Genomic DNA, 15541 nt, shown 5'->3' with positions numbered 1-15541 from the left:
TATGGGATTGGTGGAAGCTCTGTGTGTTTTGTACATACATAAAATTGTTTTTAAAATCAAGTTTCAGTTAATAAATCTCTATTTTCTCAATATTATAACGTGCTTCAGAATTCAAACACTGTCTTAAATATCTTCATAAGTTTGTACATCTCAACTAAAACTCTTCAGTCTAATTTGCAACGGTGAATAACAGCACCAAGTCCAATTATGACAGGACTGCTAAAGGCCTCCAAGGAGGCAAAGGTACAAAGTCTCCCCTGGAATCAGTGTTCCTGGACCTCTGTGTAGTCTTCTCTCATTATACTATGTCTTCATCATTCCTCTAAGAACAGTTTTGCTTTTTCCCCCTCCTTCTTGTGGTCTTTGATATTAATCCAATATACTAAATGATTTTTCCAACAGGACCTGAAACCCACCTGGAAAGGTGTTAGGATACTTCTTTAATAAGTAATCGTGTTCAAAGAGTTTCCCTCAATTCAAACGCTGTTTAAAATAAAAATATAATTAAAATTCCAATTTCCATCAGGCCAACAAACCGAATTACCCTAGGCTCTTTTTTCAGGTTATATCCAGGCTTTCCTCCTCACTTAGTTTCTCCTTCCTCATTTTCCTCCTCAATCTCTGTTCCCTCCGGGGGGGGGGGGGGGGGGAATCTATAGCTGAAGAATCTCGTGTTCAAAGCCAAACAATTTTGCGAGAAAAATAAGTATGGTTTTTATTATTTAATTATTTATTGTTGTTCTGTCACGACTCAGGAGCAGTTAAGCAAATATTTTTAATCTAACTGCGCTTTCCCAGAAGGATGATGCGCTAAATACACAAATAATAGTGCCTTTCCAAAGCAAGTGGATTCCGACAAAAAGGGAACAGGATGGGGGAGGGGGATCCCGGTAGAAGAAAAAGAATCATTAGCCCCAAGATCGAGTTGGGACAGGAGGGGAAAGGGGCCATAACTGAGAAATGCAACACATACACACTCGCCAGAACTTCATAAGAGAAGAAGACCGGACACTGTGGCTCCAGTATTGTCCCTGGGGACCAGAAGGTGGCCTTCCCTCCCGCTCAGGTCAAAACTAACTCCCCAGCGCACCCTCGCTCCCGACAAAAGGGGCCTGGTAGAGACGCGGGCCCCTCGCACCTCCCGCGGGACGTTGGCAACCGCCTTAGTGGAAGCAAGGCCGGGAGGGATGTGAGTCGAGTTGGGTAGCGCCAAGAGTACCGGACGGAGCGTCAGAGGCGGCCACCGGCGGTCTGGGGGCGGCGGCAAGGGACCCTCCCATCCCGGGATCCCACTGCGCCCTCGGAGGGCAGGGTCCCCCGTACCGGCCTCAAGATGTACCCCGGTACTGGCCCCGGCTACTACGACCACTTCTCACCTCACGCTGCCTGAGTCTGTCCCTCCACTGCAACTCGAGCCGTCGCAGCCGCCACGGTCCGAGCCATTTTCCCTGGGCTAACTCAGCCGCCGCCGAAAGCTCCGCCGGACTCCGCGGCCAGCCAAGCACATCACGTCACTTCCGGCAGGCAAGCACCGCCCTCCGCGCCCAGGCGTCTTGCGGATTGGCTGCTGTGCGTGGCCTACCTGAGGTGGTAGGCGGGGCCGGGACGCGTCCCGTGAGGCTGAAGCTACAGTGCTGAGGCTTTTGGCTACTGGCTCTGGACTTTCCTGTGTGCAACCCCTGGGCAAGTAGCTAGCTCGCTGGATCCCTCAACCAGCCCTCTCTCCGACCTGGCATTCGAAGCCCGGCCAAGCGTCTCGGGCATCGAAGTATCCTATTGTTCCTATGCCCTCTCTCAGGACTCCGCGCTTGCCTTTACTCGGACTGCGGCTCCCAGAATTGTGGTAGTGGCCCCGGGCCCCCGGTGAGATTAGTTTGCATTGGAATACTGAAACGTACAGGCAAGACAAAATCGTTCACTCCAACCCCCATTTACCTAGTCTTCACAGTGGATGAGGTGCTGTGGAGTGTGTAATTTGTAACCCATCACGTGGTTTCTGTAAAGTGCTTTCACGTTAGTGTCTCATTTAGTCTTTGGCCACAGCTAGGTAAGGAAGATAGCCCGACAATAACTCACAGCCACATTGCTTTCTGTATTACAAAATATCTCCACACCCAAACTCCATAATAGAGATACCTTCTTATGAGAACTCAATGAGATTAAGCTTGTGAAGTGTTCAGCCCTCGACTGTTCACATAATGAGGTGAAGCAGATTGGAAAATTGTCCCCACTTTACAAATCGTGAAGCTGGCTGCCTTCCGGTTCAAATTTGGTTTTTTAGCGGTTGGTTAGTTGGTTGTTTGCGTTTGTGCGATGCTTGGGATTGACCACAAGCATGCTCTACCACTGAGGTATACCCCCGGCCCTTATTATTTTATTTATTTTATTTTATTTTATTTTGAGACGGGGTTTCGCTCAATTGCCCAGGCTGGCCTCACATTTGCTGTCTTCCCGAGTAGTTGGGATTATAGACACAAGCCACCATGTCCAGGTTTTTACAAAGAAAAAAGCATTGTATAATGATTGTTCTTTAAGCAAGGAATCAGTACCTTCCAAAATTTTATTGTAATGTGGCATATTGATTTAGGTTGCAGTTCTCACTACCTCTTTCCCCATCAAAGAGGACACACTATGCAACTAGTTTAAGAATAAGGAATAGCCAATTGGCTGCTTCTACTTGGGGGCCAAGGATAAGGGGATCTCTAAAACGTTTTTTGTCAGGGGCATGGGGGGGTTGTAGCCAGGAATTAAACTCAGAGGCAGGGACCACTGAGCCACATACCTAGCCCTATTTTGTATTTTATTTAGAGACAGGGTTTCACGCCAGTTTTTGCTGAGGCTGGCTTTGAACTTGTGATCCTCCTGAGCTGCTGGCATTACAGGTCTGTGCCACTGTGTCCAGCTATTTCTATCTTTTTAAGAGGGGGTAGGGATAATGTGGAGTAGATGAAGTCCTCTCCTCCTTTCATTGTAATATACATGCCTACACCTCCCTGGAGATGGGAAAATTGAATGTAGTTTTTATTCTGTGACTGTAGTCTAGCTACTTAGAAGTTGAGGCAGGAGATCACTTGAATCCAGGAATTTGAGACCAGGTTGAGCAACACAAGGAGACCTCCATCTGAAAAGAGAAAGAAAAGGCCCTATTATTCTCTGAGGAAGCCTAGAAGCAATGTATGGCTGTGGTAACTACCTCCTGTCCACCTACTCTAACTTTTCACCAAACCCAGGAGACCTTCTGTATACAGGCTCTTGCAAACTTTCCACACCCTAGAAGAATGTCCCTTAGGAATCTATTTGGTTCCACAGCATTGTTCTGCTTTATCTTCTGATCAAAGGAGGAATTTCTGGAATTGGCCATTCTTTCACAAGATTAAAAGGGGTGGGGAAAACTATCTCCGGGCTTGTTTCCTACCTTCTGCTTGAGAACTAAGTGTGCCTTCAGGAAAGAAGAAAGAGGCCTTGAGAGAACACTGAGTCTTCAGGGAAGATTAACTATTTGACTTTTTTGTATCTCTTTTATTTTTTTAATGAAATATTTTCTGGATCCCAGGGGGAGGGAAAAAAAGGGCCCTGGTCTTTGAATCAGTTCCTTGTTGCAGTTCTGACTTGTTTTTGTTTTTGCTTTTTTTATGGCTTTTGGATGGCCCTTATTTAGTAAGATCTATTAACTAGAAGGGTACCAATAAAATGAAAAGGAAGAGTCTGATGACCCTCCAGATTCTAAGAAAGCAGCATTTGCAAATTGTCAGGTGTCAAGAATCTGAACATGTAGCCCTCCCTTAGCATGCCTCATCTGTCTGGCAATGGCTTGTGAAGAAGCATGTTAAACAATATGAACACAGATCCAAGAGAAGGTAAAAACTGGCACTGCTGTTATTTAGAACCAAGTAGAACATAGCTAGCGCCCACTTATCCCCTTTCTTTTCTCTCCCACTGTCCTCAGGTTTGACTTGATTGTAGGGAAAAAGATTGAGGAGGAGGAGGCATTACATTTTTAAGTGTTCCAACTCTAACTTCCCACAGAGAACTTCACGCCACCATAACTATTCTCAAGCTTCTTCCAGTACCAAATGAGAAACCAGCAACCTTTTTCTTTTTCTTTTTTTAACCACGGGTTTAAAAATGTGGCTAACATTTTGTTGAGATTTCCTAAGACCAGGCCCTGTTTTAGGTCTTTGAGAGTATTATCTCAATGAATCCCTCCAGCAGCCTTAATAGAAAGGTGGTATTATATCCTTATTTTATAGTTAAGGTATTTGAGGACCAGAGAGGAAAGTAACTTGCCCAAAGCCACATAGCTATTACATAGTAGAGCAGAGATCAAACCACAGCTCAGACTCTTTAAGTTCACACTGCCCCTAATAAGCCAAGGGTATTTTAACAGGTATAGAGGTTATTAATAAGTTCTGTTCATCTTTCCCTCCCCAGTGCTATGTTACCACAATATAGGAGGATTCTGCTAGATACTACACTACACAATTTAAAAGTTGTGGTCTCAACCCCTCAGAAATCATTACCTAAGAGAAATGACACACAGAACAAGAAATGTGTAAATGATGAAAGGATATGAAACTTGTAAAAAGAAATGGAACTATCTGTCTTTAATTGATTTAAGAAGGAGAGAAAGAAATGCATTGAGCCCCTACTTTCTATATATCAAGCACCAGGCTCTGTGTTGGGAATAGAGTAGTAAACAAGACATATCTCTGCTCTCATAGAGCTTAGAGTCCAATAGGGGAGACAAACATTAAACACCTAACTAAGCAATCACTTAATCTCTTTGTGATAAGCAGTGTGAAGGAAAATTAGTGTTTTTCTTCTACTTAGAATGGAAGGAAGGAAGTCCTTCTCTGAGTACATGACATGAAGCTGAGACCTAAACAATGAGCAGAAATTGAGTGAGAATGGAGAGAAAAGTATCCCAGGCAGAAGGAACAGTGTGTGCAAAGAGAGTGAGGGGGAAGGAACATGGTTCAGCAGAGGAACTGAAAGACCAATGGTGGTGTTATACTGGGAATACGGGGGAAGTGATATTATTATGATTATTATGAGTATGAGAGATATAAGTTGCTGAGGCTGGCCTCAAACTTGTGATTTTCCTGCCTCAGCCTCCAGAGTCACTGGTATTACAGCCATCTACCACAACACCCGGCTGGGAAGTGCTTTTAAAATGTCATAGTGAGACAAACACTTCATACCAGGCCTCAAAGGCAGTGGTAAGAATCAACTTAGGTCTTTATCTTAAGAATGAGGGGAAGAGCCAGGCACAGTGGTGCATACCTGTAATTCCAGCGGCTCTGGGGAAGCAGAGGCAGGAAAATCACAAGTTTGAGGCCAGACTCAGCAAAAGCGAGGCATTAAGCAACTCAGTGAGACCCTGTCTCTAAATAAAATACAAAATAGGGCTGGGAATGTGGCTCAGTGGTTGAGTGCCCCTGATTCAATCCCCAGTACCAAAAAAAAAAAAAAAAAAGAAAGAAAGAAAGAAAGAAAATAAAGAGAAAGAAAGAAAGAATGAGGGTAAAAGATTTTTTCAAGATGGTGGAATAGAGAAGGTCGCTTTCCTGGCTGCTCCATGCTCTGAAACCAAGAAAGCAGATAGGCAGCTTCTCAGCAAGATGGATGAGAAAGAAAAAGGGTGAGTGTGTGCTTTACTAGGATTTAATACTGGGCATTCAATTTATTATATCCAATTTCATGACCAGGGACTCATGAAATTGGATATAATAAAATAAGAAAGAAATCCCCAGTGCCATTGCTGTGGCTATGACTAGAGGCACCAGCCAGAGTGGTCCATCTGTGAGCAAACTGGAAAGATAAGGGAATTAAAGGGACTGGCAGCCCGAGTTGTGTCTGGGTATAGGGATATTAGAGATAAAAGACATCGCGCAACTAAACTGAAAGTTGTGCTACACAATATCCTTGTGTGGGAAAGAAGCTGCATCTCTCCCAGCTGCCCTTGGAGGAGAAAAGGAACCATATTGCAGCCATAGTCTGGGGGCTAGCAGCTCGGGGAGCCAATTCCTGACAAACATGAGTTTGGCCCAAAATATAGGCCTGCCAAACCCACACTGCATGACATAGAGTGTGCTCAAGTGACCAGGAGAAAATCAAACTTGGAGAGGGGTTTACACCCACAATCCAGCCAATTGAAGGACCTGCTGGGAGAGAGGAACCTGGCTGAGAATTCAAAAGTGCAGAGGTGGGAGAGATTGAATAAGGAGACTGAACCCAAAAGACCAGGAACCTTGGTGTCCATGGGTAACGGGACTAAAAATTGGCTCCTCCATCACACAAGTGAAACCCAGGAGAGATCCTGGGATGCAGTCTTCCAGTGTTGACCAGCAATTGCTGGGACCCAGAGGTCAAATCTTCAGACCAATCACCATTCAACAAAGAACCTGGAGCCTACCTTAGCCTAAACTCCACATCCAGGAACTCTGCTTATGGAATTTCCCCCCTCTCTGGGAACCCCACCCTGAGGGTGGAGCAGACAGGCATACAACACCAGCCCACCCCACCTAAAGCTGCTGAAAATCTTTTGAACTCCAATGGAAACAACTCTTTAAATTTTTATTGAAATCTATTTTTTATTTTAATTTTAATTATTTTCCTCTTTTTTCTTTTCTCTGTTTAATTGTGACCTAAATGGTTCATGGACACTTGTACATATTCATATTTGCTTTTCATTTATAGCATTTTTGAAGCCAGTTATTTTTCATGGATCAGTATTTTGAGGACTAGGGTGTTGATTAATATATTTCAGTTTTGTTTTATATTATTTTATTTTTATTTTTTTACAATTTTTACTTTACATATGTTTTCTCTTGCTTATCTATTTATGTTGATTCTCTTTCTCTCCTTTCTTTTGCTAATAGCCAATCTCTATTGTTCTCACTTTCACTCTTCCTTAAATTTTTTACTTCTATTTTTTTCCTCCTCTCTTATAATCATCACATCCTATATAACTTCTGTTATGTCCCTATCCACCATTCAAATTTTAAACCTTTTGCAAACTTAGTTTTTACTGTGGCAATAACTGATCACATCATTTTTTTATTGTGACAATTAGCATTGCAGATGTCATAGCAGTACTGTTTGGCTTATGTTGTATATTATTTCACTGACTGCCATAGTCTGGCTGGGCACAAATGCCGCAGTCTGGCTGGGCACACAATCACGAGCCACCACACAGCTTGTAGATTCAAACAGCAACTCTTTATTCCCGAACTCACACCAGCCGTCTACAATCACGTTCTGGGGAAATCCACGTTCTCTGCCCAAATCCACCTCCACTGGGCTTCTGTCTCCCAAAATATACTCTGAATCCCGTGAGAACTCAAGGGGAACTCAGGCAGCAGGATACGCCCTATTCCCAGCAGGAATAATCTTAAACCTTAAACCTGGAACCTAAACTGGGAACGCCCTAAACCCGATTATCTTAAAGCGGGAACACCCTAATCTGCCTTGGTCCCCGAGCAAGGTCACCCACATGCAATGTCACTGCAAAATGTCAGCAACATGGGGTACGCTGGCAAGGAAATTGTCATACCTACTTGGCTAATGGCTCCCAGCATCTCCCCCCTTTTGATTAATTAAACAACAAGCAATGTGGCTTAAGGACCGTGCCTGGTAGGTTGTCCAATTCAACATATGGTTCTTACCCATCATCGGAAAACTGACCTTTAGGTGTCAGCCTCCTGTCTTAGGTTGATACCACTGCAATTGAATCATACCCGTCACTGACTACCGGTCCAGCATACAGCCATACTTGTGGATAGGTCTATGCACCAGTGGGGGTGAGGTTCTTTGCCTCACCTCTGTTGGCCCCCAAATTTGGCCTTGGTGCCAGTGGGGGAGTGAGGTTAATGTGGCTTAAGGACCGTGCCTGGTAGGTTGTCCAATTCAACATATGGTTCTTACCCGTCATCGGAAAACTGACCTTTAGGCGTCAGCCTCCTGTCTTAGGTTGATACCACTGCAATTGGATCATACCCGTCACTGACTACCGGTCCAGCATATAGCCATTGGCCCCCAAATTTTGGACCATCACTAGCAGAAGGGAGGAGGATACAGAAATGCCACGACACCAAGCCAATTGACGGCTCCTTGGGAAAAATTGCATCACTGGTGACACCATCAGCAAAGATATGTCAGCATCACCACAATTCGCTGCACCAAACGATAGTTACATAGTCCAGGCAAGTTCTGCAAGCAGTTCAAAGCGGAGGAATCTATCAATATGTCCATTTCCTCCCAAAATCCATTTCCTCCCAAAGTAAGTTGACTCCTTGATTGAGCATTACTTGTTGAGTTATATTCATTGATGCATCAGTTTTATACAGTTTACTGTGATAGCTATCATAGAAGCTGTAGTTTGGTTTTATCTTTGTCTTCACCGGCACTGGGATGAAGATAGGAATTCTGGCAGTGATGCTAAAAAGACATTATCCTGAAAAGAATTATTGAATATAATGAAAAGGAAAGGTGAAAGTAAACAAACAGATCTGTTAACCACCTTTAAAAACAATCCTTAACAGCTGTTTACCTAATTTAAATTAAACCATTTAAATCACGTGAATAAAAAAATAATAATAATAATTGGATCCATTTTTTCATGAGCGCTCCTCATATAAGAAATATGGACATACGCACATACAGACATACAACACAAAACACAAGAGTGTACACAAACGTACAACACATAAGAAAATAGTAAAGGCCTTGTAGCTTTACCTGGGTGAAATCTCCATTGCAATGTTTAAAAACTCCACAGTCAAAAAATAAAACTGATCAGAAAAACATTAACCTAGGTTTGTATGAGCTCAAAAAATAAAAATAGAACCTTATGATGTGGAAAAATGCAATAATAAAATAGATATTGAAAAAAGCACCCTGTCCCAGATTAGACTTTCTGTCCCAGATTAGACTTTGTATAGTGGAAAACAAAGAGAAAACAGTAGAAGAAGGGGAAATCCTACCAGCATCTTCAAGAGATACTATAGCATTAACTACATACTGACTATCAGAAAATAAATCACTATCACAGATGTAAGAATGGCCAGGCTGGAGTTCTGGATATCAGCTGTTATGGAATTGATTCAAATCATCTTCTTTTCGATCTGTAGAAATTGTTTTAGTTAATCTCTCTGGAATCCAAATCGGCTGCTGTTTTCCCTGTGGAAAAACACAAACAGACCCCCGACTCCAGACAATCACTGGGTCAGGACCTTTCCATTGTCCTGTTAGAATATCCTTCCAAAGTACCTTGGGCTTATGTACATTTTTTGGACACATATGCCTTTCCGCAGCACTAAGTCCTGATGAATCCAAATTTAAAAAGTTTAGAGTAAAAAGCGTTATTTTAAGTTTATCTTTGGGGGATATATACCCCCTTCCAATTCCCTCTTTTTGCTTTAATAAGTACGTTTTAATAGTTTGATGAGCTCTTTCAACTATGCCTTGTCCCTGTGGATTGTATGGGATTCCTGTTATATGAGTAATACCAAATGATGAGCAAAATTGTTTAAAAGAGGTAGAGGTATAGCCAGGACCATTATCGGTTTTTAACTGTTTAGGAGCGCCCACAGTGGCAAAATTTTGTAAGCAATGAGCTATAACATCTTTAGTTTTTTCTCCGGCATGAAGGGAGCCCATCAAAAATCCAGAAGAAGTATCAACTGTAACGTGTAAATATTTTAATTTTCCAAATTCTGGCAAGTGTGTGACGTCCATCTGCCAAATATGGTTAGGTATCAGTCCTCTAGGATTGACCCCAAGATTAACTTGTGGTAAAAATGTCACACAATTTTGACATTGTTTTATTATATGTCTGGCTTGTTCCTTAGTTATTTTAAAATGCTTTTGTAAAGTATTAGCATTAACATGAAACCTTTTATGAAAATTTGTAGCTTCTTAAAATGTAGAGAAAATATGTATGTCATGTGTAGTTTTATCTGCTAAATCATTGCCTAAACTAAGGGCTCCAGGCAATCCTGTATGTGCCCTAATATGTCCTATGAAGAATGGATCTTTTCTGTCCCAGATTAGACTTTGTATAGTGGAAAACAAAGAGAAAACAGTAGAAGAAGGGGAAATCCTACCAGCATCTTCAAGAGATACTATAGCATTAACTACATACTGACTATCAGAAAATAAATTAAATACAGAATCTTTAAACATCAAAAAAGCTTGTAAAACTGCATTAAGCTCTACCTTTTGAGCTGATTGTTTGGGTACTAAAAATGTAAAACTTCGATCTGGGGTAACTACTGCTGCTGTATCATTATTAGACCCATCAGTGAATATATTTGGAGCATTCATGATAGGTGTTTTTCTTGTCATTTTAGGAAAAACTACAGGATGCTTAGACCAAAAAGACAACAAAGGATTAGATGGTAAATGATTATCAAATGTAACATTAGATTTACACATGATTATTGCCCAAGTACTTAACTCATTAGCTAACTCATCAATTTGATCCATAGTATATGGAGTAATAATTTTATTGGGAGAAATGCCAAACACTCCCTTTGCTGCTTTTATTCCTTTGAGTATTAATTGTCCTACAGCCTCAGGATACCTAGTAAGAATAGTGTTAGGAGAATAAGATAAATGTATCCACAATAATGGACCTTCTTGCCAAAATACTCCTGTAGGAATATTTTTTGTTGGTAGTACAATATATAATAAAGGCAAACATATCAATTCTATCCAAATGTATATTTTCCATATATGTTTCAATAATTTTTAATGCCTTTCTTGCTTTAGGAGTTAACATGCGGGGTAAATTTGGATCTGATGGACCTTTTAGAATATCAAATAAAGGTCCCAACTCTCCTGTTGGTATACCTAGATAAGGCCTTATCCAATTTATGTCTCCCAATAACTTTTGAAAGTCGTTAAGTGATTTGAGTTGATCTACTCGTATTTGAATTTTTGGCGGACGGACCATGGTTGAGGATAATAGAACTCCTAAATAATTAATTGGAAAATTTAATTGTACTTTATTGCTATCTCTAGATTATAATTTTTTAATAAGTTTGTAAGTGTGGCATAACATTCCAGCAATATGTTTTTATCTTTATGTGCCAATAATACATCATCCATATAGTGAAATATTTGTAGTTCAGGATTTTGATTTCTAAGTGGCTGGATTGCTTTGTTAACATATATTTGACACATAGTTGGACTGTTAGCCATCCCTTGAGGGAGTACTTTCCATTCATATCTCTGATCAGGACCTTCATGATTTAATGCAGGGATAGTAAATGCAAAACGTGGACTATCCTCGGGATGAATTGGAATTGAAAAAAAAAACAATCTTTAATATCTATAGCTAAAACATGCCAGGTTTTTGGCAAAGCAGACAATTGAGGAATCCCTGATTGAGCAGGTCCCATAATAACCATCTCATTATTAATGGCTCTTAAATCTTGCAATAATCTCCATTTACCAGATTTCTTTTTGATGACAAAAATGGGAGTATTATGGGGAGATATGGAAGGTTGTATATGTCCTTCCGCTAATTGTTGTTTGACCAGATCATGGGCTACTTGTATCTTTTCTTTAGTCAGGGGCCACCGAGGAACCCACACTGGTCTTTCTGATTTCCAAGTAATTTTGATTGTCTCAGTGGCCCTTTCTGAAAATCCAACCCATGTCTGTCTGTTCCTTGATCTATTTGTATTGGTGCTGCTATACCTTGCCCTTGTTTTCCTAATCTTTTTTCTTTACTAAAGCCTTGTCTAGCCCTAGTAGTGGGCACATTAGGATTGATGTTATTTGTTAACGTCAAACCTAATTGATCTAGGACATCTCGTCCCCATAAATTTATAGGAAGATGATCCAATACATATGGCTGTATAGTTCCTTCACATCCTTCAGGATCCTTCCAATCTAATATCATAGAACTTCTATGGGGATTAGTCGCCACTCCTAGGCCTCGAAGCGTTTGAGTGGCTTGTTCTAATGGCCAATGTTTTGGCCATTCTTGACGAGATATGATGCTAAGGTCAGCTCCTGTGTCCAGTAGCCCATTAAACTCATGACCTTGAATATTTAGTTTTAGCATTGGGCGAGAATCTAAATTTAAAGACAACATAGCCCAATCTACACCTGTGGAGCCTAATCCCCTGGAACCTCTTTCTACACTATGACTAGGAAATTTATTATGTAGGCTGGGTATTATTAACAACTGTGCTATTCTATCTCCAGGTGAAATTACTGATATGCCTCTTGGAGAATTAGCTATAATTTTTATTTCACCTACATAATCGGGATCAATTACCCCAGGACTTATCATAAGTCCTTTTAATGTAGATGAACTACGTCCCAATAATAAGCCTGCTGTTCCTTGGGGAAGAGGTCCTTTTACTCCTGTGGGAATGATTTGAATTCCCATCTCTGGAGTTAATACTGCTCTGGCAGAGGCGCAGATGTCCAACCCTGTGCTCCCTCGGGTTTGTCTGATGAGGGATTTAATGGACAATGTGTCCTGGGCACTACCCTTATGGTGTTGCTGGGTTCCTCCACTGCCCCGTAGATTTGTGGTTGTGGGCCCTGGGGCATTGGGCCCCCCTGTCAGTTTTTTGGCAATGGAGCCTGATGCCTTTCTCCACGATATCGTGGATAAATACCTGGTCTTTGTCCGTTTTTTGATAAGGGAGTACCCTCTATGGTGGTTTGAGAACGGCATTCATTAGCCCAATGTCTCCCTCTACGGCATTGTGGGCAAATACCCGGTATTCTATTCCTTTGATACCTACTTTTGTTAAACCCTCCTCCTATGGGGCAATTCCTTTTAAAATGTCCTGTTTGTTCACAATCATAGCATGTTTTTGGCCTGGCATCTAAAGCCTGTTGTACTGCAGCTGCCAAGACTTGCCCTTGTTCATTAATATCGCTACATAATTTAATATATGTGTTTAAATCTTTATGTCTCCATGGTCTAATAACCTCTCTGCAGCAACGATTTGCTTGGTCATAAGCCAGTTGTTTTATTAATGGCATTGCTTGTTCTGTATCCCCCAAAATTTTGGCAGCCGTTTGAATTAGCCTATCTACAAAGTCAGCGTAAGGTTCATTAGCTCTCTGTATTACCTTAGATAGATGACCTTGTAAATCTCCATGTCCTTGTAAAGTCTTCCATGCCCTAACTGCGTCTGCAGCAATTTGTGCATATATAGCAGGATCATATTCAATTTGTTGCCGTTGACCCTCATAAGGTCCTTTTCCTAACAACATATCTAGATTTCTTTGAGGGTAACCGGCTGCTGCATTTCGCCTAGCTGTCTCCACGCAAAATTCCTCATTGGCAACCTTCCATAACAAATATTGTCCTCCATTTAGTACAGATTTACACATGCTAGCCCAATCTGCTGGCGTCATGTCCAAGTTAGTAATGGACTCGACCATGCTTACCGTGAAGGGAGCTTGGGGACCATAGGTTGTTACAGCCTCCTTTAACTGCTTCACTGTTTTAAAATCTAATGGCTCCCAGCAACTGACTGTTGTTATTATTTGTCTCCCTCTAAGTAGTGAAGTACTGGAAATCTTCAGGGACACTAAAAGTCCACAGGTAGAACTCTACTGCCTCATATCCATACTCTTAGGTGGATAGAGACACAAACAACGTGAACAAGCAAGGAAACAAATCACCCCAAACAAACCAAGATACTTCAATAACAAAATCTATGGACACCACAGTGGAAAAAATGTCAGAGAAAGAATTTAGAATGTACACAGTTAAACTAATCTGCAATATAAAGGATGATGTAAGGAGCAAAATCATAGAGAATACAGGAAGTGAAAGATAACTTCAATAAAGAGATAGAGGTTCTGGGGCTGAGGCTATCACTCAGTGGCAGAGTGCTTGCCTAGCATGTGTGAAGCACTGGGTTCAATCCCTTAGCACCACATAAAAATAAAGGTATTCTGTCCATTTACAACTACAAAAAAATCAAAGATAGAGTCAATCTGTAAAAAATCTATCAGAAATCATCAAAATGAAGGAATCAATAAACCAAATTAAAAATTCAATAGAGCTAGGTGTGGTGGCATATACCTGTAATCCCAGTGGCTTGGGGAGACAGGAGGATTGAGAGTTCAAAGCCAGCCTCAGCAATTTAGTGAGACGCTAAGCAACGCAGTGAGACCCTGTATCTAAATAAAATATAAAATAGGACTGGGGTTGTGGCTCAGTGGTCAAGTGCCACTGAGTTCAACCCCAAATTCCCCCCCCCACACACACACAAAATTCAATGGAAAGCATTACCAGCAGATTTGACCAAGTAGAAGACAGAATTTTAGGCAATGAAGACAAAATATATAATCTTAAAAATAAAGTTGACCATGGAGCAAAGATGTTAATAGACCCTGAACAGAACTTCCAAGAAATATGGGATAACCCAAAAAGTCCAAATGTAAGATTTATTCAGATAGATGAAGGCTCTGAAATACAACTAAAGAAATACACAATCTTTTCAATGAAATAATTTCAGAAAATTTCCCAAACCTTAAGAATGAAATGGAACAAATACAAGGGCTTACAGGATCCCAAATATACAAACTTACAATAGACTCATACCAAGGCATTATGAAAATGCCTAACATACAGAATAATAGAATTTTAAAGGCTGCCCAGAGAAAAATGACAGGGTACATTTGGAGGGAAATCAATTTAGATCTCAGCTGATTTCTCAACCCAGACCCTAAAGTTAGGAGGTCTCAGAATAGTATACATATCAAGCTCTGAAAGAAAATACTATACCCAGCAGAATTAAGCTTCAGAATTGAAGATGAAATAAAAACATTCCACAATGAAAGTTAAAAGAATCCACAACTAGAAAGCCTGTTCTACAAAACGTACTCAATAAAATATTTCATGAAGAAGACATGAAAAATAAAATTGAAAACTAGCAAAGGTAGGAGCTACACTAGAAGAATAGTCAATCAAAGGATAAACTAATTCAAATTAAAAACAGAAGTAAATCAAAATGACAGGTGTTAAAAATAATTTCTCAATAATAACATTGAATGTAAATGGCCTTAACTCATCAATCAAAAGACAAAGACTGGCAGATTGGATAGAAAAACAAGACCCAACAATATGTTGTCTCCAAGAGACTCATGTCATAGGAAAAGATATCTCAGAATGACGGTAAAGGGATAGGTCATTCACATGGACCTATATTCAATAGAAATACAGGGATTTCTATTTTCATATCAGATAAAGTGTAATTCAAGCCAAAGTTAATAACAAGGGACAAAGAAAGTCATTTTATACTGGCTAAAGGGATTATACACCAACAAGACATAATAATCATAAATATTTATGCCCCAAACAATAGAGCATCTATAGATATCAAACAAACCCTTCTCAACTTAAAGAATCAAAGAGATCACAGCACAATAATACTGGGTCATTGGGCTGGGGATGTGGCTCAAGTGGTAGTGAGCTCGCCTGGCATGCGTGCGGCCTGGGTTCCATCCTCAGCACCACATACAAACAAAGATGTTGTGTCTGCCGAAAACTAAA

At 40.8% G+C, this 15541-nt stretch overlaps 1 protein-coding gene across 3 annotated transcripts in view; it reads right to left on the bottom strand.

Moving 5' to 3' along the window:
• Pik3c2a (phosphatidylinositol-4-phosphate 3-kinase catalytic subunit type 2 alpha) overlaps positions 1 to 1513 on the bottom strand; it is a 121093-nt gene extending 119580 nt beyond the window's left edge. Inside the window, exons 1-2 of one of the 3 annotated variants that reach the window (XM_046438122.2) lie at positions 1377 to 1431; positions 417 to 483 (exon numbers count right to left, since the gene is read on the bottom strand). The gene's annotated coding sequence lies outside the window, so the exon portion shown is untranslated. Of the gene's footprint in view, positions 1 to 416; positions 484 to 1376 lie in introns of all 3 variants that reach the window. The other 2 variants (XM_046438120.2, XM_046438121.2) reach the window with 2 other exon arrangements.
• Between the last annotated feature and the right edge of the window lie 14028 nt (positions 1514 to 15541).

Source organism: Marmota monax, unplaced genomic scaffold, assembly GCF_021218885.2.
Source record: "Marmota monax isolate L192 unplaced genomic scaffold, Marmota_monax_Labrador192_F-V1.1 WCK01_AAM20220418_F8-fsc00061, whole genome shotgun sequence".
In the NCBI taxonomy this organism is placed as follows: Eukaryota; Metazoa; Chordata; class Mammalia; order Rodentia; family Sciuridae; genus Marmota; species Marmota monax.
This window is presented reverse-complemented; position numbering and strand designations above follow the sequence as displayed.